Consider the following 24,211-nt stretch of genomic DNA (forward strand, 5'->3'; position numbering starts at 1 on the left):
CACTTTGCGCTACTGTTTGTATGAAAATGTGCTATATAAATAAATGTTGTTGTTGTATTCAAGCATATACAACTTATACAATACACACTATACATAAAAGTACATGTAAAGTATTTGTTATTTTAACTGACTATTCAGTATCCTAACATGCAAGAGCATGTACAGTACTGTATATTCTTGGTGCAAATAGAATTGTTTGTAGCTTAATATCAGCACAATCAACGTATTGGTTATTTACTTTTACTGCACCAAACAGCCTCTATGCCCAGTCAGTGGTGCACTGCTACAAGCAGTTGGAGATCCACATCATGCAGGAGTGATCTCATAATGCAGACTCATTTTTTGCTCTGAGTGTGCACTCCTTTAATATGGTTAGTGACATCCTTTAATATACTACTGTATAACTTTGTGATGGTCTGTGAAGTTTTCTATGCTATGATGTGTAAGGTCAGTATCATCACTTCAGGATAGGTTCACCAAATCAACAAGCTGATTAAAAAGGTAGGTTCAGCTGTGGGAAGCACTTGCAACCACCCAAAGGTAGTAGCAAAAGAGATAATGAAGACAAAACCCATGGCAGAAATTACCAACTCTGCACATTCAATTCTACACATCCTCTCTCTTACACACAAGCATAAAGTAGTTTCATCCAATGAGTTATTCAGTAGAAATGTATCAGGAAACACTACTGGGGCTCCTTATACCTATGGCAATAAGCTTGCATAATGCACCACTCTGACTGTGACTGCTGTTTTCATCTTTGGCCAAGTCAGAAGCTTTGGGTTTTTGTGTTTGCTAGTACTGTGTCAAATAGAAACTTTCAATAACTTGAATTCCAGGAGCTGTGCAAGCAGCAGCCTTTTTTTTACAGAAACTGTGTATGTCTCACTGTTTTTCTTTTTTCTTGAACTCATTTACTAGTCTTATTTAAAAATAGAATTGATCAGGCTTCAGGTTTTTTTTATTTACTTCCATCGCACATTTTCTACCCAGGATATAGTTCAAAGTGCTCTGCAAGATTTCAAAGAAAATGTTTTAAGCAAAGAAAAATAAGATAAATTTAGATAAGAATAATAAAGGATGAATAACGTACAAAAAAATGCACACTTACATAAGATATATATAGATTTAGTGGAGACTTAGGGTCATTATATATAGAATCATTTTTTAAGTCTCTAAAGAGGAGTCTGGTAATAAGGTCAGATGGTCTGGGAGGACATAAAGAAAGGTTGCAATCCCCAGTGTTATCAAAATTAGGTAGTAGTTCTTATGACCACAAGATCATTGGTTAAACAAGCTGTAACTATCTGTGAAATTGGCAGGTTTTAAACTTTGTATGAAGGGGTTTCTATGACATTTCATCATAATGTTTTGGAAAGCAAAAGAGGGTCTGGAAATGCAAATAGACATATTTGTCATTACAAAATCATGCATAAATCTCAAGAAAAAATAGTCCAAAATGAGCAGTCATGCTCAAACCTTTTTTTCTTGCACAATGGACTTACAAACAGCCCAGTTAGGATTGAAACTGCCAAATCTAGCAACTATGGCTGGAAAGGTAAAGTAAGCTTTTCTTTGACCAGTCATTTTTTATGATTTTATGTGGTTTTCATTTGATTGGTATATTTTAAGTATGTTTCATGATTTAGTGAAAACAAATTGCAGACTAACTATAAAAATGTACCGTCTCTATTATAAAGTTTTATAGAAATGTGTAATTTCATCACTCAGATCATAATATAAAGAATTTTATTGTACAACTTGATAATTTAATTGGATTATCAGGTGTTGTTCTTATCTGGTGATCTGTTGGAAAACAATATATTAGGGGAGTAAGAGAATGTGTTTATATTCATACTGGGCTGTGAAAGCTCTTAAAGATTGTTACTGTGCCCATTTAACAAGATTACAATGTTTATTTTGACCCACAAGTGCCACACCAAAGCATCCTAGCAAAGCTAATGCCATTCAAGTGCCACTAGGACCATTTTCAGGTGAGTAGGAAAAAAACTCTCAACCAAATGGTGCAAAGATAAGCAATGGGTACACGACTTAGCAGGTTTACGCATCCTCCTACAAGGAACAGGAATAGAGCCTACAGGCTATAGATAAGCTTGCAAGGACTTGCTTTATCTAACATGTCCTAATAAAGGTAGAATACATGGCAAGTAGTGATATGATCTTTCCTTACATGACTACAGAGGTTTTGACAGCATACCTTGAGAAAAGATCCTATTTATTGAAACACTGCCAGCTACCAAACATATCTGAGATTTGGGCAGGCATGAGCAGCAGTAGTAACAAGGAGCCACAGGTACGATGCTACATACCCTAGACAGATGCATAATACAACTCAATTACACTTACCACTGTTAAATTTTAGAAGAAGCACAACTAGCAAAACCAATTAAAAGAAAGAAAACAATGAATCAGACAACTGCTAAATCAGACGATACAGTTTGCTGAAGTGAATAAAGTAAGTTGATTGAGTGCATTTGTAAAAGTGACTTGTTATAAAATAACTAGGCCCAGAATGCACTATGCAGTTTGGACATATCAGCAGTATTATAAAGAATGCTTGCAGTGGACATAGTAAGCTTAGTGAGACAATTTATGATTCATTATGATTGTTTAAAGCCTTCTGTTAAGCTAAATTTATCATAATATTTGAAGCAACTTTCTCAAAAACTATAGACAGAAATTGGTCAGAAGATGGTCAGGATATTTGAACACATGTTTGTACTTTTGCACTTCTTTCTTTCTTTCAAATTGTTCACACCTTGGCACAAGCAGTGTTCTTTGCACTATTAAGTCATGGTGACAAATGGTTCTTTTGCAAGCAAAATTAGGTCTTTAGAAAGATAATGAGTAGAAATGTGTCATTTTTGAAGGAGAAGTAGAAAAAAAAGAAAAATCCAACACAGGAAAAATTCAAAGAGCACCTTATTGCTTAGTAGGAAAAAATGGGAGAAGTATAGTATAGACACTAGTGTTCAGTTTAGATCATTTCTAGTAATATTCCCCAGTTTCCAAGTGTGTATTCCCAATGTTTCAGCTTTTTGGTTTAACATGGAATTCCAGTTTTTATGAAAACAGCTTTTAAAATAGAACTTGTCTAATGAATAAGATGCTTACCTTCTGCTACTCAACAAAAACTACTATCACTATAATACCCACTAAATTAATTTTTTTATCTATTTATTTTTCAATTGGCTAAATTGTGACAATAACAAGTTAAAAAAAGTATAAGAAGAGAGGAATAATTTAGCATGTGTAGCTTCTGAATATAGCTGCAAGCAGCAATGAATAGTGGCCAAGCAACCACACTGAGTAGAGTTCACTGCCAATGCATCCATTGTGGTTGTTCACCTAATTAGAGTAAAATTTTAGCTAAAGGCAGGCATTCATTTTGGTCACAAATTTGAAGAAGAATTATGTATTATGGGCAAAAACATGGGCAGAGCCTTGTGAAAGTGACATTAATCAACATTACACTTATAAATGCTTGGGCCCATGTTTTAAGTGACTGAAGTTTCACTTTATTTACAGTAATTATTTATTTTTGTTTCCTAATGAAAGCTCATGCCTGAGGGTGACCATTTGGCCTGATTTCTCACTGCCACTCTTACAAAACAAGGTATTAGTAGTAAAGGATAGCCAGGGTGTTATTTCCCTAAGGCATATAGCTAGTTTCTTCCTGCCTGTTGATAAAACAGCTTGGCTTTCTAATTCCAATATGTTCACTGCTCAGTCCATCCTCGTACACACATTTCATGAGAGCAATTGCAATAGGTAGAGAAATCTGCCGAAAATGTTGGAAAAAAAAGGTTTGCTGTCATCCATTTTAGATCTGACCGTTGATTGTGATTAAAAACAAAAAAAGCACACATGCCTGTCTGGTTCACTTACTTACCCTTTGGTTGTGTGCTTTCCAAAAATCTTCCATGCTTTTTCACACAAGCTGTAGGCAGAAAACGTCATTATTCAAAGTCAATTTTTTTTATGTATCTTCTATTCTCATTATATAGGAATGAAGTGTACACATTTTAGAAAATAATCAATAAACCCAGTATTTCACTACTATAATTTTGAAGATCTGGGTTTATTGCAGTCAAACTAATTTTGCAAATGTGTATCTTTTTAGAGTTTCCAAACAATGGAGTTCTTTGTTCGTAAAATGAATGACTCATTTATATTTGATTGCATTTTAGCATGCTTATTAGTTTTTCATTCAATACTGAATAGTGACTCATTTTTTAAGCACTTATTATAGTAACTGCTGATTTTTTGTTGGTATTTAAATGTTTTTTATAAAATAATTTTATACAAATAATTGCTGTTTTTTTGGAAGAACAATCAATGTTATTTTTGTCAAAAAAGAGTATGCTATACAAAAGATATGCTATAATGTTATCTTTTTTGACTAATGATTAAAGAAAATGAAGGCATGAGGAATTGTGACAGAAAATAAATTACTGTACTCACACCTATAACTGTCTCTTACCAACCAGAAGTCAATGATATTCATCCATGACATTTAGCTATAACACTTTTCTTTTCTTATTTTCCTTTGATAATATTTCTTCAGTTACTGTTTTTAACTGTCAAATAAGGTAAAATTTGGCCATCATTATCATAATGGCAAAGTTTTTGAATAAGAGCGATTTAGTGTGTGTAGAATATGCATTTAGTGTTTGAAGTATCGCAAGCTGTGCCCATGTCTTTCTTTTTCTTAGTTACATCTTTTAGTAAAATTAAAAGCAGTGGTGGATGCCTCTGCATTTAAATGCTTTATCATTGTTCTTGACTTAATGTCAACACAGGTTTAAAATTTCAAAAATATGTCTTGTTTCAGACATCTTGATAATATGACGCTTTAAATATTTAGCCAAATTCAAATTTATACATCTTATGAAGAATAATTTTGGTGCTCCAATATGATAAACCATCTGAGACGTTAAATATTTAAAACAGTCAGGTTGAAGGTTTCTTTCCCACCCTCTCTATAACATCCAACTGTCTGTGCATTTCTGAAAAATAATGTTGTAGTGCAAAGGATTCTTTCACTTATTAACATCCAACTTTCTGTCCATTTCATTACATGTTTAATCTATTTTCTGGTTGCAGTGCTGTGATGCCTATCTTATCAGAACCTGGCAAAGGCAGGAAGCGACCCTGAAGGCAGTGCTAGTCCAGGGGTTCACTAATGGTGTTAAAACTTTCTGCAGTCTAATTGAAAAATAAAGGCATCATTTTTATGCGAATGAGTCAAGTTCCATTGTTAAAGTGGTGGCAAACTTTGTTTGTTTACCAATTCAGGGTGGACAAAATTCTGGACTACTGTTATGTCTGAAACAGAAGAAACAGCAAACTTTAAAATAAAAATTGACAACAGTGGTTGACACACTAAATTGGTTAGAACTCTAGTGCTCCTGTTAGATGGTAATGTCAAAGGAACTTTCCATTTGATGTAGACGAGCCTAGTTTGTGAACTTTGCTATCATTTGTCTGCCATTCACATTTTACTTAAAGGAAGATTTGTTCACCAGAAGTCATGAGTTTTAACACACATGCTCCTGCTTTAAAACATTCTTAAGTTTTGTTACCTTCAATTGCAAATCTGTGCCTTCAGATGCAGATTCAATACTTTTCTGTTTAATAATAAACATTTCTGCCATCAGTTATGAGCTGGACTAAATACACCTTTGGAGGTAAAAACTGGCTAAGTGGGTGATCCACTGGGTAAACACAAAGGGCTACTTTATAGGAAGATCACCCCCTCACTTATTGGATACAAATCATGAAGTTAAGATTTCAAGTGTTATGTACACTCCTTTTTGCAATACAGGTACGTGTACTTTTAAATCCATCATAACAGGAGCCATTATTATGTGTCACAAGCTAAGAACAGGCTCTTGGAACTCTACCTCTGTCATAATGAGTATCTCCTGAGTGTCCTCCAACAAAGGTATTTCAGGACCAAAGAGCGTTTGGACAATAAGGGAGACAAACAAAAGAGAGGCTAATTGAAAAATGTGTGCTTTATTATGTTATAAATGATTAAAAACAGTTTCAAGTGTTCAAATTTAATGAATAAGTGCAATAATAAATGTTATTAAAATGGTAAGAAACTGGTACAATAAATAATTTTAAAGAAAATATACTTTACCCCAGTTCAGTATTGCACACATCCGCATTCAAAAGTGTAAAACAAAGAAAAGTCTTCTCAAGAAAAAACAGAGTCCTTAAAGCAGGGGTCTCCAACCTTTTTTCCCCTGAGAGCTACTATTACAAAATGAAAATGGCTGAGAACTGCTCATGTTTTGTAACATTTATTCTCATCGCTTATTTCAACCCAAACAAACCGAATAAGCTTGTTTTGCCTGAACATTTACAAAATGTTGGTGTCCACAACTCATATTTTCCATTAAAACATCACCAAAAATATTTAGTTTTCTATGTCTGTATGCATTTTCTCACTATTGAATGGCAACATGAATGCTGTCAAAACAAAACAATGCAATTACAAATACACAGATATTACTTATTCATTTGTCATTTTGTTACTTGTCACTTTTCCACCTCACAAGAGTATTGACATGTCCAGTTGCATGTGTGGTGTGTTTTTTAGTTAGTGAGATGACTGGCACTGCATGGACTCAGCAAGAGAGCTTTATGGTGGAGTGTAGCCACTTAGGTTCACTCTTATGGAGTCATTTAAATGTTCATCTGTCAGTCTTGTTCTGAACTTTGATTTCATGACATTCATGTCAGAAACGGCAGACTCACAGAGGTATTTGGCCAAACAAAGCAGACATTTTCAGAGCTGCTTGGTGAGGATTCTTATAGTTATCTGGCTCTACTAAGCTCCAGAAATGCTGAAAATGCTGTTGAAACTTTAACTGCACATTATTTTGAAGGTTTACTTATATATCATATATAAAATCCAATGTCTCTCTGTCTGTATGTCTGTCTGCTTTTCATGAGAGAACTACTTTACGGATTTAGATCTGACTTTAGATCGTAGTTCGCTGGTAGTACCAATTTATTAGTGTGAATCCGAGATCCACGCAACGGGCTGGGGGAGGGGGATTATGGGGCCCTTCCTCACTCACTCGCCAGCTTCAAGGTGTGTTCCTTAACTCCGCTTAGCTAGCGAACGAGAGAACAATTGAATTCATCTTTGTTTGATATTTAAAATACAATACAATAAAATTTATTTTTATATAGCCCAAAAACACACAAGGAGTGCCGCTTGGGCTTTAACAGGCCGTGCCTCTTGACAGCCCCCCAGCCTTGACTCTCTAAGAAGACAAGGAAAACTCCCAAAAACCTTGTAGGGAAAAATGGAAGAAACCTCGGCAAAGGCAGTTCAAAAAGAGACCCCTTTCCAGGTAGGTTGGGCGTGCAGTGGGTGTCAAAAGAAGGGGGTCAATACAATACAGTACAATACACAGAACAAATCCTCAATACAGTATAAAAATAAAAATTTTAGAAGTACGTAGCAGAATTTAACAGTGGATGACATCACATAATAGATTTGGATTTTTTAGAGTCCTGAGACCTCATCCATCAAGCTGCCCTCCCCATTTGGGCCATTCCACGGCTGAAACAGTGCTGGCCCAGCCAATCCGATGAAAGGACCCTCTTTCCCATGATTCCTGTGATCCTCCATCAGGGATGACTTTACCATAGGCAGGCAAACAACTTGGCAGGTGGGCCGTGGCACCAATGCCACATTTGAGTACCGAGAAGAAACAGAATAGGTGAGGGTTAGTAGCTAATTATAACTATCATGTTACTTATGTTTTAGTGCTAATGACTGACAACAGAGATGCAGTATATACAGTTAATCAGCAGCTCTAGTGAGTCTTCAGTCGGGATTTAAAAGCTGAGACCGAAGGGGCATCTCTTATGGAAGCAGGAAGACCATTCCACAGTTTAGGGGCCCTGTAACTAAAAGCTCGACCTCCCACTGTTATTTTATTAATCCTTGGAATCCTAAGCAGACCGGCATCTTGAGATCTTAATGTGCGCTCAGGTTTGTAAGTCATGATAAGTTCAGACAAGTAAGCCGGACCTGCTTTATAGGAGGATTTTGAAATCTGCCCTAAACTTAACTGGGAGCCAGTGTAAGGATTTAAGAACTGGAGTTATGTGTTCATATTTTCTTGTTCTTGTAATAATTCTTGCAGCAGCATTTTGGATTAACTGGAGGCTGTATAAGAACAGTTTGAACAGCCAGTGAACACCGCATTGCAGTAGTCAATCCTACTAGAGATAAATGCATGAATTAATTTCTCAGAATCCTGTTTATTTAGAAAGCGCCTTAATTTCCTAACATTTTTAAGATGGAAGAAACATGTTTTGGACAACTTTGTAATATGTGCTTTAAATGACATGCTAGAGTCAAAGATAACTCCTAGATTGGGCTGATTCAGTAAAATTAATTGGGATTCCAACTGAGTTAAATGATGACAAAATATTGCTGTGATCAGCGTCATTCCCTCCAACAATTAACATCTCTGTTTTATCTGTATTTAAAGACAAGTAGTTCTCATTCATCCATTCCTTTAATTCACTAACACAACTAATTAAAGACAACATCGGAGAAACTTCATTTGATTTAAATGAAAGGTATAACTGGGTGTCATCTGCATACGAGTGAAAATTAACATTATGTTTCCTAATGAGAGATCCCAGTGGAAGCATGTAAAGTGAAAACAGTAAAGGTCCCAGTACTGAGCCCTGCTGGACACCATATTGAACTTCTGTGTATAATGATGGAGTACTGTCAGCACATTTCTGTACATAATGGAATCGATTTGATAAATAAGAACTGAACCAAGCGAGCACGGGCCTGTAAGCCCAACATCGCTTTCTAGCCTGTGCAGTAAAATAGAACGGTCAATGGTGTCAAATGCTGCACTTAAGTCCAACAACATAATTACAGTGGAGTTTCCTTCATCAGAGGATATCAGAATGTCATTTACAACCCGTGTTAGTGCCGTTTCTGTACTATGACCAGTGCAGAAACCAGACTGGAATTTCTCAAATAAATTGTAATGCATAAGGTGTGACTGAAGCTGACTGGCACTACTTTTCTAGTATTTTAGAGAGAAATGGTAAATTTGAAATAGGCCTATAATTATTTAGTATGTGTGGGTCTAGGTCTGACTTTTTAAGTAATGGTTTAATGACTGACACTTTTAGTGCATCAGGTATGTGCCATGCAATAATGAACTATTGATAATGTTTAGAATAGGGCTGCAAGAACATCCATTGCACTTTTACTAGTTTTGTTGGCACTGGATCTAGGGAACAAGTAGTGGGCTTCATTTTAGAAATTAAAGTTAAGACTTCCTGCTCAGTTACAGGATTAAAATTACTAAAGTGCTGAATGCAATGTGAGACAGGGTCTGCTAAGCTAGTATTTGGTTTGTACTGTGATGCTGAGATCTGGGATCTTATATTTTTAATTTTCTCATTGAAGAAGTTCATAAAGTCTGTACTGCTAATATCTGTTGGTATTTTGCACTGTTGATCTGAATTCCCATTTGTTAATTTAGCCACTGTTCTAAACAGTACCCAGGATTTTTATTATTGCTATCTATTAATGTAGAATAGTATTCTGAGCAGCTTTAAAGAGGGCTTTTTATATTTATTAACACTCTCTGTCCATGCAATTTGAAAGACATGTAGCTTTGTTGTTCTCCATCTGCCTCCAGTTTTCGACACTCTAATTTAAGAGCTGATGTTTTCATTAAACCAGGGAGAGTTTCTATGTGCTTTGATCACTTTTGTTTTAGGGAGCCACTGTGTCCAGAGCATCTCTCAAGGTCACATTATAATGTGATGTTAGCTGATCTAAATTGTTTTCCACGTTTACATTTGATGTTAACTGATCTAAATGGTTTTCCACAATTACACTCGACTTACTCAAGGTATCTATAAATTTTGAAGCAGAATTACAATCTAGATGTCGCACTGTCTTTGTTTTAATCTGTGAGTGTGTTGGCAAGGGCAGAAGTAAATCAAATGTAATTAAGAAGTGATCGGAAATAACTTCATTTAATGGAGTAATATTTAAATTTTGAATTTCAACTTTGTAAGTTATAATTAAATCTAATGTGTGGTTATGATTATGAGTTGGACCTTTGACAATCTGACAAAAACCTACTGAATTTAACAAATAAGTAAAACATTTGCTAAAAGTGTCAGTTTCCACATCAATGTGTACATTAAAATCCCCCATCAGAACTATGTGATCATAATTTATAGCCAAATCAGATAAAAGGTTGCTAAATTCAGTCATGAACAATGAATATGGCCCTGGTGGTCTGTAGACTAGCACTATAATTGTGTTGGAATCTGTTTTAACATTTAAAATGAATGCCTCAAAGGATGTAAAGTTGCCTAAATTTTTAGAAGTGATTTGCATTTTGTTACAATGAATTATTCCAAGGCCTCCTCCTCGACCAGAATCTCTTGGCTTATGAAGGAACGAGTATCCATCTGGTGACGCCTCAGCTCGGGAAACAGTGTCACATTTACTAAGCCAAATAAAGTGTTACTTAGGTCTTGATCAGTTTTAATCTGGATATTCTCCTAGGTGAATGCCACATTGAAAAGATAGATTCAGATTGTGGATTGTGATTTTGTGTTAAAAAGAATGTGATATGTTTTTTTGGAAAGATCGCCCACCCCTAATTTGATTAATCAAGTTTTCAAATTTATGTAGGACTCATTAACCTTTTGGCGAGCTACTTGGAAAGGGGTTGCGAACTACCGGTAGCTTGCGAGCGACGTGTTGGAGACTCCTGCCTTGATGGGTTCTATTCAAATTGTCAGCTCTAAACACTGAACTCTGCAGCTTTCTCCCTTTTACAGTATAACTATTCAGAGAGTAAAATTGAACTTTTTTTTTATCCCACAACACATTGGCTACTAGCCATTCATTTTACTCACTCTCTACACGTACTGAACCCCCCTCAAGCACAAGTCTGCCTTTTAAAAGGTTTACCTGTGCATTAATTGATGTGCATTAATTGAATTCCAGTGCTCCTGTCACATGTATGCACAGGCCACAAATGACCACATTTCCTCACATGTCCATCTTCATTCCAGTTGATGCTGGGCATCCACATGCACCACACAAACCAACCGCTAGATTAAAAAAAAGAATAAAACAAAGCAAAAAACTGAAAATTAATCAAAGGTCCTCTAGGTGAAGCATCCTTTCACACACCCTACTCCTGTCCTCCAGGCCGTATGGTCAAGAAAGAAAGATAGCAACCTTATTTTCCTTCTGCAAAACATACAAGACCTGGAAACAATAAAGTTGCAAGCTAATGTGCCAGCATGCCAAACCTGCATTAGTGTAATTCATCCTATGCAACTACTGAAAATCGCAGTGGTCGCACTCACCTGTAAATTACTATGCTAACAAAACAATCAATCACCCATTTTACTGGGAAACATTCTTTCTACACTGTAACATCTTTGTTCTCTGGGAAAAAGCTTCCTACTTATGAAGAACACTGGCCTTTGTTTTTCACCAACCATAGCAGGTCTGGTTCCAAACCTTGCCACGATACATCTATTAAGTTTGGACAAAGCAAGACAATATCTATACAATACCAGTTTTTAAGTCAATGAAAGAAATGCCTTTTTTTCCATTTTATCAAGAAGCAACATTTATAGCAAGTTGCTTAATTGAATAGCTCTCTGGGAAAATTGGGCACAAAACAGCTATAACGGGCAACTAATCCCAGAACATATTACATCTTCTTTTTAGTGTTGGGGCGAGGCCTTTCCTTTATGGAAGCTACTTTTCCAGCCTTCAGTTTTATCACACCCCCTCCCACTGTGTACCCAAATACTGCATTTCATATGCTAGAGCATTGTTCTGAGGGTTCACAACCAACTCAGATTCTTAAATTCTTTCGAAAAAATCTTGTAAGTGATCCAGATACTCTTCTCAGCAACCACTATTAATTACCACATCATCTATGTAGGTGGCACTAAATGTCTCAGCACCTCTCAGACTTGGTATTTGGGAAATTGGCTGTGGCCCCATGTAGCCCAAAAGGCATGACTTTAAAATGACTGAGGCCACCAAGCCCACTAAAAGCAGTCAAAGGCTTTGAAGATTCAACTTAAGGCGCCTGCCAATACTCCTACTTAGTAATTTTCTCAAGTTAAATAAAGAGAAAACTGAAATTTTAGTGATCAGCAATAATGGATACAATGAGGCTATTAGAAATAAACTGGATACATTAGGATTAAAAGTCAAGACGGAGGTAAAAAGCTTAGGGGTGATTGTTGACTGTAATCTGAATTTTAAATCACATATTAATCAGATCATTAGGACAGCATTTTTTCACTTAAGAAACATAAGTAAAGTTAGACCTCTTATATCACTGAAAGATGCTGAGAAATTAGTTCACGCGTTTGTTTTCAGTCGACTAGATTACTGTAATGCACTCCTCTCTGGACTACCCAAAAAAGATATAAATCGTTTGCAACTAGTGCAGAATGCAGCTGCTAGAATCCTAACTAGGAAAAGAAAATCAGAACACATCACACCAGTCTTAGCGTCACTACACTGGTTACCTGTGTCATTCAGAATTGACTTTAAAATTCTGCTTATGGTTTATAAAGCCTTAAATAATCTCAACCCATCTTATATATCGTAATGTCTGACACCTTATATTCCAAATCGTAACCTCAGATCCTCAAATGAGTGTCTCCTTAGAATTGTGGTAAGGGCGGCCTTCTGCTGTTATGCACCTAAAATCTGGAATAGCCTGCCAATAGGAATTCGCCAGGCTGATACAGTAGAGCACTTTAAAACACTGCTGAAAACACATTACTTTAACATGGCCTTTTTATAACTTCATTTTAATCTTAATTTAACTTAATCCTGATACTCTGTATGTTCAATTCATCATAACAACTATTCATGGTGGCTCTAAAATCGGTACTGACCCCTACTCTCTTTTCTGTTTCTTTTTCCGTTTTTTGTGGTGGTGGCCTGCGCCACCTCCACCTACTCAAAGCTTCATGATGCTCCAACAATGATGGATGGATTAAAAGGAAGAAGTCTACGTGACCATCATCATCATCAAGCCCTTCCGTGAGAATCCTAAATCCAAAGAGGACTGTTTCATTTATGTTAGGTAGAATGCCCAGAGGGGACTGGGCGGTCTCATGGTCTGGAATCCCTACAGATTTTATTTTTTCTCCAGCCATCTGGAGTTTTTTTGTTTTTTCTGTCCCCCCTGGCCATTGAAACTTACTCTTATTCGATGTTAATGTTGATTTATTTTGTTTTATAATTGTGTCTTTCATTTTTCTATTCTTTAATATGTAAAGCACTTTGAGCTACTGTTTGTATGAAAATGTGCTATATAAATAAATGTTGTTGTTGTTGTTGTTGTTGTTGTTGTCCTTACACAAATCTAAAGTTTTTAAATATTGTGCAGGTCCCAATTAGTTAATTCACCAGGTGCATTTTTAAGTGTCAAAGGCTGACATTTCACTTACCTTAGAGAAGTCAATGCAAAATCGCAAACTACTGGTTTTTTTTTTTTTTGGTACTAATACTGTCAGGCTGTTTCATTTGCTATTAGATGGCTTCACTATTTCCAAATTTAATATTTTCCACAACTTCTCCTGAAACACCTGCTAAAGCCTGGCTAGAACTTTGTGTCTGGCAGTCCTTATTGGACCTGGAGAGGAAAAATAAATTTTAGTATTTATTAGATTGGTACTACTCCTTATGGTTTTGAACAAATTGGATAGCACGATCTTCTGAACATTCTTCTCTTATTTCTCTGTCAGATTCTTCAAATATGACAGCACAGGATTTTCCTCATTATAAATTGGCAGGTACAGTATATTGACTAATCTTTTTACTCCACTTGCACTCTGCAAATTAAAAACTGTAACGACAATTGATAGTAGCCCAAAACAAATCAATTATTTGTTTTTTAATTACCGTGACAACTCTTTTTCTGATCTGCCCAATTAATTTTCCTCTTATTGTTAATCTGGTCTAGAATTATTGAAATCATACTGCCTCACAAAGGATGAGCTTTTGTGTTTAGATGTCTTTATTAGAATGAAATAGATAAAGGAAATGATGGACTCCATGAATAAAGGAAAGCTCTTCGGCTTGAATGCATTATGCATGAGCGAAAAACAACCTTTCAGAAACAACTATCTCTTCCACTTTTTTAAATGTGGATAACAACAATTTCATTGCATTATTTAAACCAGACAGTCAACACATCAATTATACAACAAGGTGAATATCATCATCCTTATTGTAATTGGATGCTTGTTCATTAACTAAAGTTTTAGCTTGCCAACTTCAAATGTTGTTTCATAAACAGATGCATGTAGATTAAACCAAATGTACCTGTTCCCGGTTCGAGTCCCATAAACTCTGCTCTGTTGGGCCTTTGATCAAGGCCTTTAACCTGCAATTGCTGAGCGCTTTGAGTAGTGAGAAAAGTGCTATTTAAATGCAAAGAATTATTACTTCAATTCTTCTGTCTTTTCCTTTCCATTCCTTGCTGCATTTGTAAACTATTCAAAATCACTCACATACAGAAGTGGCAAATTAATTCCCCTATGTTAATTAACCATGCTGTATTAATTGGTGGCTGTCCCAAGTTTAGATTAGCACAATGGCTGATTAGTTTGATGGTTCTGGCTTCAAATAATTTAAAAAAATATGAGCTTTTCTTTGGTGTTCTTCCTCTTTGTTCCTCTTCTTTGTTTTCTTTTTTCTGTTACAGTGAGATGCCTGGATTGCCCACAGCTGGAATTACCTCTTTGAACATTGATAGTCATGAAACCAAGATGGACTATGGTGAATGAGGACACATTACAACAAGAGATTGTGCAAAACTAGTCCTTTTATCCCAAATAAATATTCAACAAAAATAAAGTGCAGTGCAGTTCAATAAATAAATAAGCCAAAAAATAATTGCTATTTAGTGGAAGTTGAAATCAATCACCAAAAAATAAAAAAACTCAAATCAAAGATAAAATTGATTGTTTATCTTCTAACTTGAGCTTCAGTGTCTCTATTCATGTTTTTGTCAGCCTCAGCATGCCCATAATGTCTTCCCTACTGGGAGCTGAGACTCTGGCATGTGTAGTCAACCTTTCAAATGGTTCACACAGTCGCCCGGTTCCATCATCTCACTACCATCCTTCAGCTTTGATTTCCAAAGTCCTTCAACAACTCGCGCACCCTGGACACTCAACAGGAGCAACCTGCCACCCAAGTACCGTCCTCTTGCTCAATAAGGGGGAAAATCCTGACCGCCGTACCTTCTGTCCACTGCATCTGGTCACGCTCCCAATCTCTCTTTCTCTCACTTTTTTCATATCCTGTTTCTTATTACTGTCTTCCTTTTTCTTTTATCCTAATCAGACTCCTTTTATACCTATACATTGCTTATTTACAAACTCCAGAGTATTTATGAAGAAATCGTCTGAACACGCACATCTACACATAAATGTGGACTCTGCCAATTACCATATCAACACCCTGGGGCCACTCATCCATGCTACCACATACACCTGTGCTCTCATGGAGCCTGAGTGAACTATTTTAAAAAAAAGATCTCATGCTCTACTACAGACCCCAAATGCATTGTACCACACACAAGTCTCAGCACTAGAAGACAATAGGATTATTCTTATATCAATCATCCTTACACAGCCAACCTTTTTTACCTTTCAAATTTAATGTCTTCTCTCAGAAAGCCAGTTTTTGTCCTCTGTTCTTTGTTACATAAAGTATGTCATTCAGTAAACCTTTTCATCTGATCTCTTAACTGCCCCAAGATCTTACCTTATCATCACCTCTCTACTGGAATTACATCTTCAAAATAATTTAGACTTCTGTAGTAATCCTGATCATCAGTTTACTCAGTTTACATAAACTCATAGACTATGTCACTTCTCACAAGGTACATTTAATGAGCCTTTGCCTTCACACTCTTTGCACTCTTCGCTATTTTCATGGTGTTCCCAGCACATTTATTTTGCTCTTCTAAAATGTATTTTGTACTTGTACTGGTTTTATTTTTTTGTTTTATTTTTCTAGTCTAAAATTAAATGTCACTTTCTTTGATGGCATTAGTTATAATTTCAAATTCTTATTCTCCTGGACCGCTCTATTGTTGCTTTCTCTGTGAAATAGTATAAATTCATATATTTGGGTACAGTGGCTGCTAAATTGCCCCTGCTTACACTGAATTAATCAAAAATTGACTGTCCTCATTTTACAATTTGTTTCACTTGGAGTTATCTTCATATCTGATTAAGGGTACTTCCAATGAATCTGTCCAAAATGCTGCTTGAAGAAGGGGCATGAGTTGCCTCAGAAGTTGCATATTACAATCTTTTTAGTTAGCCAATAAAAAGTGTCATTTTGCTTGACTTCTCACTACATCCATAATGGCTAACACGGTACAACACCCTAGTACTGCTTCTCTGGTGAAATTGTTTATTACCAGAAATCCATGATGCATTTGCTTATCTTTTCATTTGTAGTGAGCTGGCACTGTCACTGTTCCCAATGTTATGGCACAGGATTTGGGTCAGGAGTTGGACGGTTGGGAGATAGCCTCCATTGTAATTTGTCATTCTGTACTGTAGAGTCATTTGCTGTTGCTACATACTGTTTATTTGATAATACTAATAAACAATGCTAATAAAAATGTATTCACAAAAACACTGCAGCTTTGTATTTTTATTTTTATCACATTTTTCTATGTTTGCATACTTTGTGAGATAATTTTTTCTAGTTTTTACTTTTTTTACTTCATCTGTATTAGTAATTGATTATATTGCATAGTCTAAGTTGTATCAATTGGCACTACCTTGTAATGTGTTAAAGAAAATTCACAAAATGTTGAAAACATCTTTTTCAAACTGGACTGGATAGGAAATATAAAATGGGATATAAGTGCATTTTTAAGCAAAAAAAAAAATCTTAATCCTAAAATTAAAATCCTGTGCATTAAAATGTTCACAAATAAACTAAAAATGACAAAACAGCATTATTTGTGTAAATAATGCAGTTAATTCTTGAATGTCATGGCCAACTACAGTTGTGCTTGAAACTTTGTGAACCCTTTAGAATTGTCTATATTTCTGCATAAATATGACCTAAAACATCATCAGATTTTCACTCAAGTCCTAAAAGTAGATAAAAAGAAACCAGTTAAACAAATGAGACAAAAATATTATACTTGGTCATTTATTTATTGAGGGAAATGATCGAGTATTACATATTTGTGAGTGGCAAAAGTATGTGAACCGCTAGGATTAGCAGTTAGTTTGAAGGTGAAATTAGAGTCAGGTGTTTTCAATCAATGGGATGACAATCAGGTGTGAGTGGGCACCCTGTGTTATTTAAAGAACAGGGATCTATCAAAGTCTGCTCTTCACAACACACGTTTGTGGAAGTGTATCATGGCATGAACAAAGGAGATTTCTGAGGACCTCAGAAAAAGAGTTGTTGATGCTCATCAGGCTGGAAAAGGTTACAAAACCATCTCTAAAGAGTTTGGACTCCACCAATCCACAGTCAGACAGCTTGTGTACAAATGGAGGAAATTCAAGACCATTGTTACCCTCTTCAGGAGTGGTCGACCAACAAAGATCACTCCAAGAGCAAGGCGTGTAATAGTCGGCGAGGTCACAAAGGGCCCCAAGGTAACTTCTAAGCAACTGAAGGCCTCTCTCACATTGGCTAATGTTCATTAGTCCACTATCAGGAGAACACTGAACAACAATGATGTGCATGGCAGGGTTGCAAGGAGAAAGCTACTGCTCTACAAAAAAAAACATTGCTGCTCGTCTGCAGTTTGCTAAAGATCACATGGACAAACCAGAAGGCTACTGGAAGAATGTTTTGTGGACGGATGAAACCAAAATAGAACTTTTTGGTTTAAAAGAAAAGTGTTATGTTTGGAGAAAGGAAAACACTGCATTCCAGCTTAAGAACCTTATCCCATCTGTGAAACATGGTGGTGGTGGTATCATGGTTTGGGCCTGTTTTGCTGCATTTGGGCCAGGACGGCTTGCCTTCACTGATGGAACAATGAATTCTGAATTATATCAGAGAATTCTAAAGGAAAATGTCAGGACATCTGTCCATGAACTGAATCTCAAGAGAAGGTGGGTCATGCAGCAAGACAACGACCCTAAGCACACAAGTCGTTCTACCAAAGAATGGTTAATGAAAAATAAAGTTAATGTTTTGGAATTGCCAAGTCAAAGTCCTGACCTTAATCAAATCGAAATGTTGTGGAAGGACCTGATGCGAGCAGTTAATGTTAGGAAACCCACCAACATCCCAGAGTTGAAGCTGTTCTGTACGGAGGAATGAGCTAAAATTCCTCCAAGCCGGTGTACAGGAATGATCAAAAGTTACCGGAAACGTTTAGTTGCAGTTATTGCTGCAAAAAGGGGGGTCACACCAGATACTAAAAGCAAAGGTTCACATACTTTTGCCACTCACAAATATGTAATATTCAATCATTTTCCTTAATAAATAAATGACCAAGTATAATATGTTTGTCTCATTTGAATAACTGGCTTCTCTTTATCTACTTTTAGGACTTGAGTGAAAATCTGATGATGTTTTAGGTCATATTTATGCAGAAATACAGAAAATTCTAAAGGGTTCACAAACTTTCAAGCACAACTGACTAAGACACAGTGGAGATTAATTAAAAGGACATTTATTATATGTACAGCATATCAGAATCAACAGTATGGTTCAATTATTTATTCAACAGTGTTGACTGTAAAACTTTAAATCAAGTACAATATAAATCACTGCAAATGAAAGTTATCTTTTATGAAGCTTATTCACTGACATCTTTTCAGCCCAATAATAGTTTTAGAGAGAAAATCAGTGATGGTTATCTTTTCTGAACAAATTACATTAAACTAAACAATACGCTGTTGAGGCATAGTATGAAATGAATTTTAAAGTTATGCATTAAACATAACTGAAAGCGTTACACAACAAAAACCCTATTTGCAAGAATATAAATAACTTTACAAATGTCACTGCAAAGCCTCCTAATCTTCAATAAACTACTGAACAAATTATTTGAAAAGTGTGCTTAGTCACAAAACATTCTTTATCTTGATATCAGATTGCTGCTTTTATTTTATTCTAAATTAACAAAACAAGGGTAGATTTTTCTTTTATAATAACAGTACATTTAAACTGGTCTAGAGATAGTGAAGAAACATTATTTTATAAAGGGAAAAATCATTGTTACCTTGTCAATAGCTATTGAAGGACATTACTGTATATCTTCACAGAACATATGAAAAAGGGGACAGGCAAAAATCCATAAGAATAAATATATGGTATTCTGAAGGTCAGGGAAAAAGAATGGGATCGTCAATTAAATGGAACATCAACTAAGACAAACTAATAATTACAATTTTTATACAGTTTTAATTTGCTAGAAGTAAAATGTGTTTTATGAAATTAAATGATATTTATGTTTTGTGTGATATGCAGTGGAACCAGCATAAATATCATATCCATCCTTTGTACTCACCATAATGTAACAGAATGAAAACTTTTTCATATCGCCATAGGCTCATATGTATTCATTTTTGGAATCAATATACTATAATTGTTAATTTGTTAAATATTCTATTGTGAGTGAGTAAATAATTATTGAGACTTGATTATTATGCACTTTTTTAGTAGTTTAGTAACATTTTAGTAGTTTGCCTTTTGAATATCAAGAAAAAATAAATACTACAATGTTGCAAGCAACTTAGAATTAGGGTCAAATGGCTTGAGGGCTCTTAAATGATTTATTAAAAATAGAGAAAATCTCAAAAGAATACAGTGTGTGGGATAAATGTATAATTATTGGATTTAGGATTTACCACACTGTTACCAGTTACAATAACTATATTACCATAATATACACAACTTACAGCTATACAATTTAGTCAAAGATTCACTCACATAGGCAATAAATAGGCAAAACTGTTGAAAAAGGTCAATCATATATCAGACTTAAGGAAAACACACAAGCCTCTTCATTTATCTACTTCAGTGGGTGTATGACAAAAAGCCTCGTATGGTTTGATGTGGTTTCTAATATAAAGAAATATAAAATGAAAATAAAGTCTAGCCAAGCTGTTTTATGTTAAACATTAATGAATTCTTGTCAAATTCTTAAAAATTCCTGACATCTCAGAGAAAAGATGATATAAATCATCACTTTTAAATTTAGTTTTGGATTAGGATTCTTTCAATTAAACTAGATATGTTTTCATGCCAGCCATTGTGTTATACAGTAGGAAACCACAACAGACTTTTTTTTTCCTTACAATAAATAATGTTAGCCCAACTAGAGTCTGGATAAAGATGTAAAATTTTTAAAGATACAAAAATTGCAGAGCACTCCCTAAAATGTATAGCCTAATGAGCCGGGCACAATTCAGATTTTTTCCTGGATGCTTGCATTTTAGACAGTTTTAAAAGAGATATGTGCGTGTGTCGTATTTGCAGTTTTTACCTGAATCCATAGTTTGCTTTGTGCAATTAATTTTCTGAACAGCTGTGTCCCATTCTTTTTATTAAATTGTAATCGAAAGATCCTTTTCTTATTATCTATGAGATCATCTAGTTATGAATTTCTTTAAATTTGATGATTAAAGATAGAAATGCTACCCACATGCTTATTAAAACTATGGGATTGCAGGTAGGTTGGCGGTAATTAGAATGAACTGAAACACAGAACAAGACATACAGATAGGGCTCAGATTTTATGTTAATTTTATGTCCATGGCTTGTCTTAGTGAGCGTATGTTTGTAGCTCAGTAATAGAACAGAAAGTTTGTTAGCATTCGTCCACTTCTTTTGGTCACTGCAAGCAGTTTCATAATTTGTGGTCATTTTTGAATGTCTCATACCCAAGTTAACAGTTGAGTCCAACCTTATAAAAATGTTAGTAAATGTAGGGACTAGCCATGTTACATATCTATTAAGGATTTTATGACAAATAAATTATTACAGGTGCAAAAGCAACCAAACCACAACATCACAATATCAAAACATAAGCAAGTGTATTCCTCATGTTGAGTGTCGCCCACTGCCTCTAGACTTTGGCTCATCCAGGTGAATCGGCGAGCTCCTTTTAAGCTCGACCCGGGAATTCGGTGTACTTCGGTGTAATATTAAAACCAGGGAGGTCCTGCTCCAACAGTGCCCTCTTACAGCATTCAGGGATCCTGACAGGGCTGTAGTTCCAGACTGCAATTCCTATGTACCTTTGTGGGTGACCAAACTGGAATGCCTCGAGAGGACCACTGCCACCTGTCGTATGGGGGATGGAACTGTTCCCGGCCTCTGTCTTCAGCTTGTCCATCCTTTATATGTCTCTAGTCGGGCAAGAAGCTGTTTCCTTGTCCAGCTGGCACGGCGGTTGGTCCTCCATGGTACTTACTATATATAAAATCTTTAAATCCATCAATGGACCAAGTTCTGTGCTGGAAACAGCAATTTGGAAAGGTCATTCAACTTACAGTGCCACTTTAAAGTCACAGCAACAAGAAAATAGCTGTACGAAAATTAAATAATTAATCATTTTGTTTTTTGCTTGTATTAAAATGTCATTCAACACAGTCCACATCAAGATCTGTTTGGAGACTCCAAATACATTTTAAAAGGTTAGATGTGTCAATAGAGCTGTGGTTACTAACATTTTACTCTGAGAACTCAAATAAGAAAATCAATACCATACCAGCACACAAGAAGAGAAATTTCTCACATGAGTATTGCTAAAAGGAAAAAGTATAAAGCAAATATATAGATAATAAAACAATAATTATCATTTAAAACAGGAAACAGATTCCTGAGGCATATCGCTGCCATTGTAAATACTTATTGTAAGTTTTAGCAATCCTGAGAGAAAGAAGTACTTCTTTATAATGTGGATGGCATGATGATTTGATCATTTTAATGGGATAGTATGAATCGTCACTTTACTTCGTCACTTTACTTATTCACTTGACTCATGTCGCTGGATAATGAATAAAGCAGTTCAAAATTAATTAGTCAATGCAGTTTACTAACCATGTCTTAAATGACATTATTAAAAAATAAAGTTTTCCAAATAAACTTAATTATTAATGGGTTTGAAAAGTATTCAGCATATCCCAGTTTTCATTTAACAGTTCAATATACTGAGTAAAAAAGAGAGTTGCATTGCTTAATTATTCATGCAAGTTCATACTTTTTTTTTGTATTTTATACAGGTGACAGAATAAATCTTACTCAGGCATGTTAAACTTAATATAAAACCATCTTTGTTGTTACAGATTTGGATATAATGTAATAGCAAACATACAATGAGGCATTGACCAGTTGTCCGTAGTCAATAAAACTGAATTTAGTATACAACACTGCCATGCTGCTTTATGTGCACTCCCACCCTATTGACTCACCTCCTTTCCTCACCAACATCCTGAAAATCATCACATTCTTGTGCTTCACCTGTTACTTTTATAAATAAAAGTGAATGTGTGATGTGTCAACAAGATTATTTATTACTGCATCTCAGATTGCATGCCACCACAATGAACAGTACACCAGATAGAGGGCACTACATCACTCATCACAGAATCTGCACTTGGGTTAATTTTACTACACAATGATGTTTTGACCCATCACAAATACGTCCACAACTCAATTTGGGCCACAACCAATATTTTAAGAAACACTGCAGTATATGTTGGGATGCTCTTGCTCTTTCTTTATTAGCAAAGGTGCCCTCAGTGTGATATCTGTAGTTTTGTCCAGGTATTACAGCATGGTCAGTGTTCCGCCATCATTTGGTCCTCAGTGCCAGGGTGTGTTAAGACACTTTTACATCCTTGCATTAATACTGTTTTGGTATTAGGAGTTGTTCCAGAAATCTGAGGGACCAAAGAACTTCTTTCTTTCTTCTACTGGCAAAACATAACAAATAATTTCTCACAAAGCAATACAGTATAATAAGCAATAATAGCAATAATAATAATAAACAGAAATAAAATATATGTGGTACATGAAAGAATAATATTTAATAAGCAGAATACTGCATATGACTGTAAAGCTAATTGAATATGCAGACCACAGTGACATGCTGAATTTTGATTGAACTTTATGGCTGCCAACAACAGGAATAGTTATGATGAAGTGAGAAATATAAATTTTTAAGTGCACTTTTAATACAATAGAACTTCGCAAATAGATTTAGAAAGTCCACACTACACTGTTAAAACCAGAAGTCTAAAAAAGAATTTACTAAGATATTGTTTAGTAATGCTTTGAAATACAAAGAAAGCTGGAATGAGAAGAACTCAGGTGTCTGACAGGCCGGTATGAAGCAAACAGCAATGAAAAGTATTATAGGTTTCTGGAATGCATCAGTTTGTAATTTAAAAAGAAAAAATTTAAGGCAAGTTGATATTTAACTGGAGGGCAGTTTAATTTAGCTAGCTGGCGGGGTGTGGTTCATTGAGTTTAATTTAGACACTGTTTATGTCAGTCTTATGGCAATAATCTGAGGCTCTCCACAAGTACACAAGATAGTATGATAATTTAAAATGGAAGTATCTATATAAATTTCTGCTAAAACCTATTTCACAGTGGATATTGTATAAAGGTATATACAATGTGTATTGGCTACAGTAATACGGAGGAAACAAAAGAAAAAAGGCAAAGTGAACAGAAGATAATTCCTGCATTTTACTGTCAATACAAATGGTCATAGGATACTGAAAGCAGCTTATGTTTTCAAAATGTGAATTTTAGATTATCCAGGTCATACCTACTTAGCCTGACAGTCTGACGTGATAAATTATTCTGAACATAAATACTGTAATTTGCATAATACTGTATATAGTCTTACTCAGCCAAATAAAAAAGCAATTTTGAAAAGACTAATACCCAAAGAAAATAAAGGATGAGTGTAGCATACATTAAAAATATTATAATTATGGTACAAAGTTTGTTGAATCCTAAACATTCATGGAAACACCTATGCCCAGGTTTGTGTTTTTATAAGAGATTGCCCAAATACAGTACATTCAAAAGCCAACAGCAATAACATTATACCTCAAAAAATGTTCCATCCCTGATAGCAAAGGT

At 35.3% G+C, this 24,211-nt stretch overlaps 1 pseudogene; it reads left to right on the top strand.

Annotated features, from left to right (window-relative positions):
- The first annotated feature begins 2,161 nt into the window (after positions 1-2,161).
- The window catches only part of LOC120532073, a 50,060-nt pseudogene continuing 28,010 nt past the window's right edge, over positions 2,162-24,211 (top strand).

The sequence above is a fragment of the Polypterus senegalus genome, chromosome 7, assembly GCF_016835505.1.
Source record: "Polypterus senegalus isolate Bchr_013 chromosome 7, ASM1683550v1, whole genome shotgun sequence".
Classification (NCBI taxonomy): domain Eukaryota; kingdom Metazoa; phylum Chordata; class Cladistia; order Polypteriformes; family Polypteridae; genus Polypterus; species Polypterus senegalus.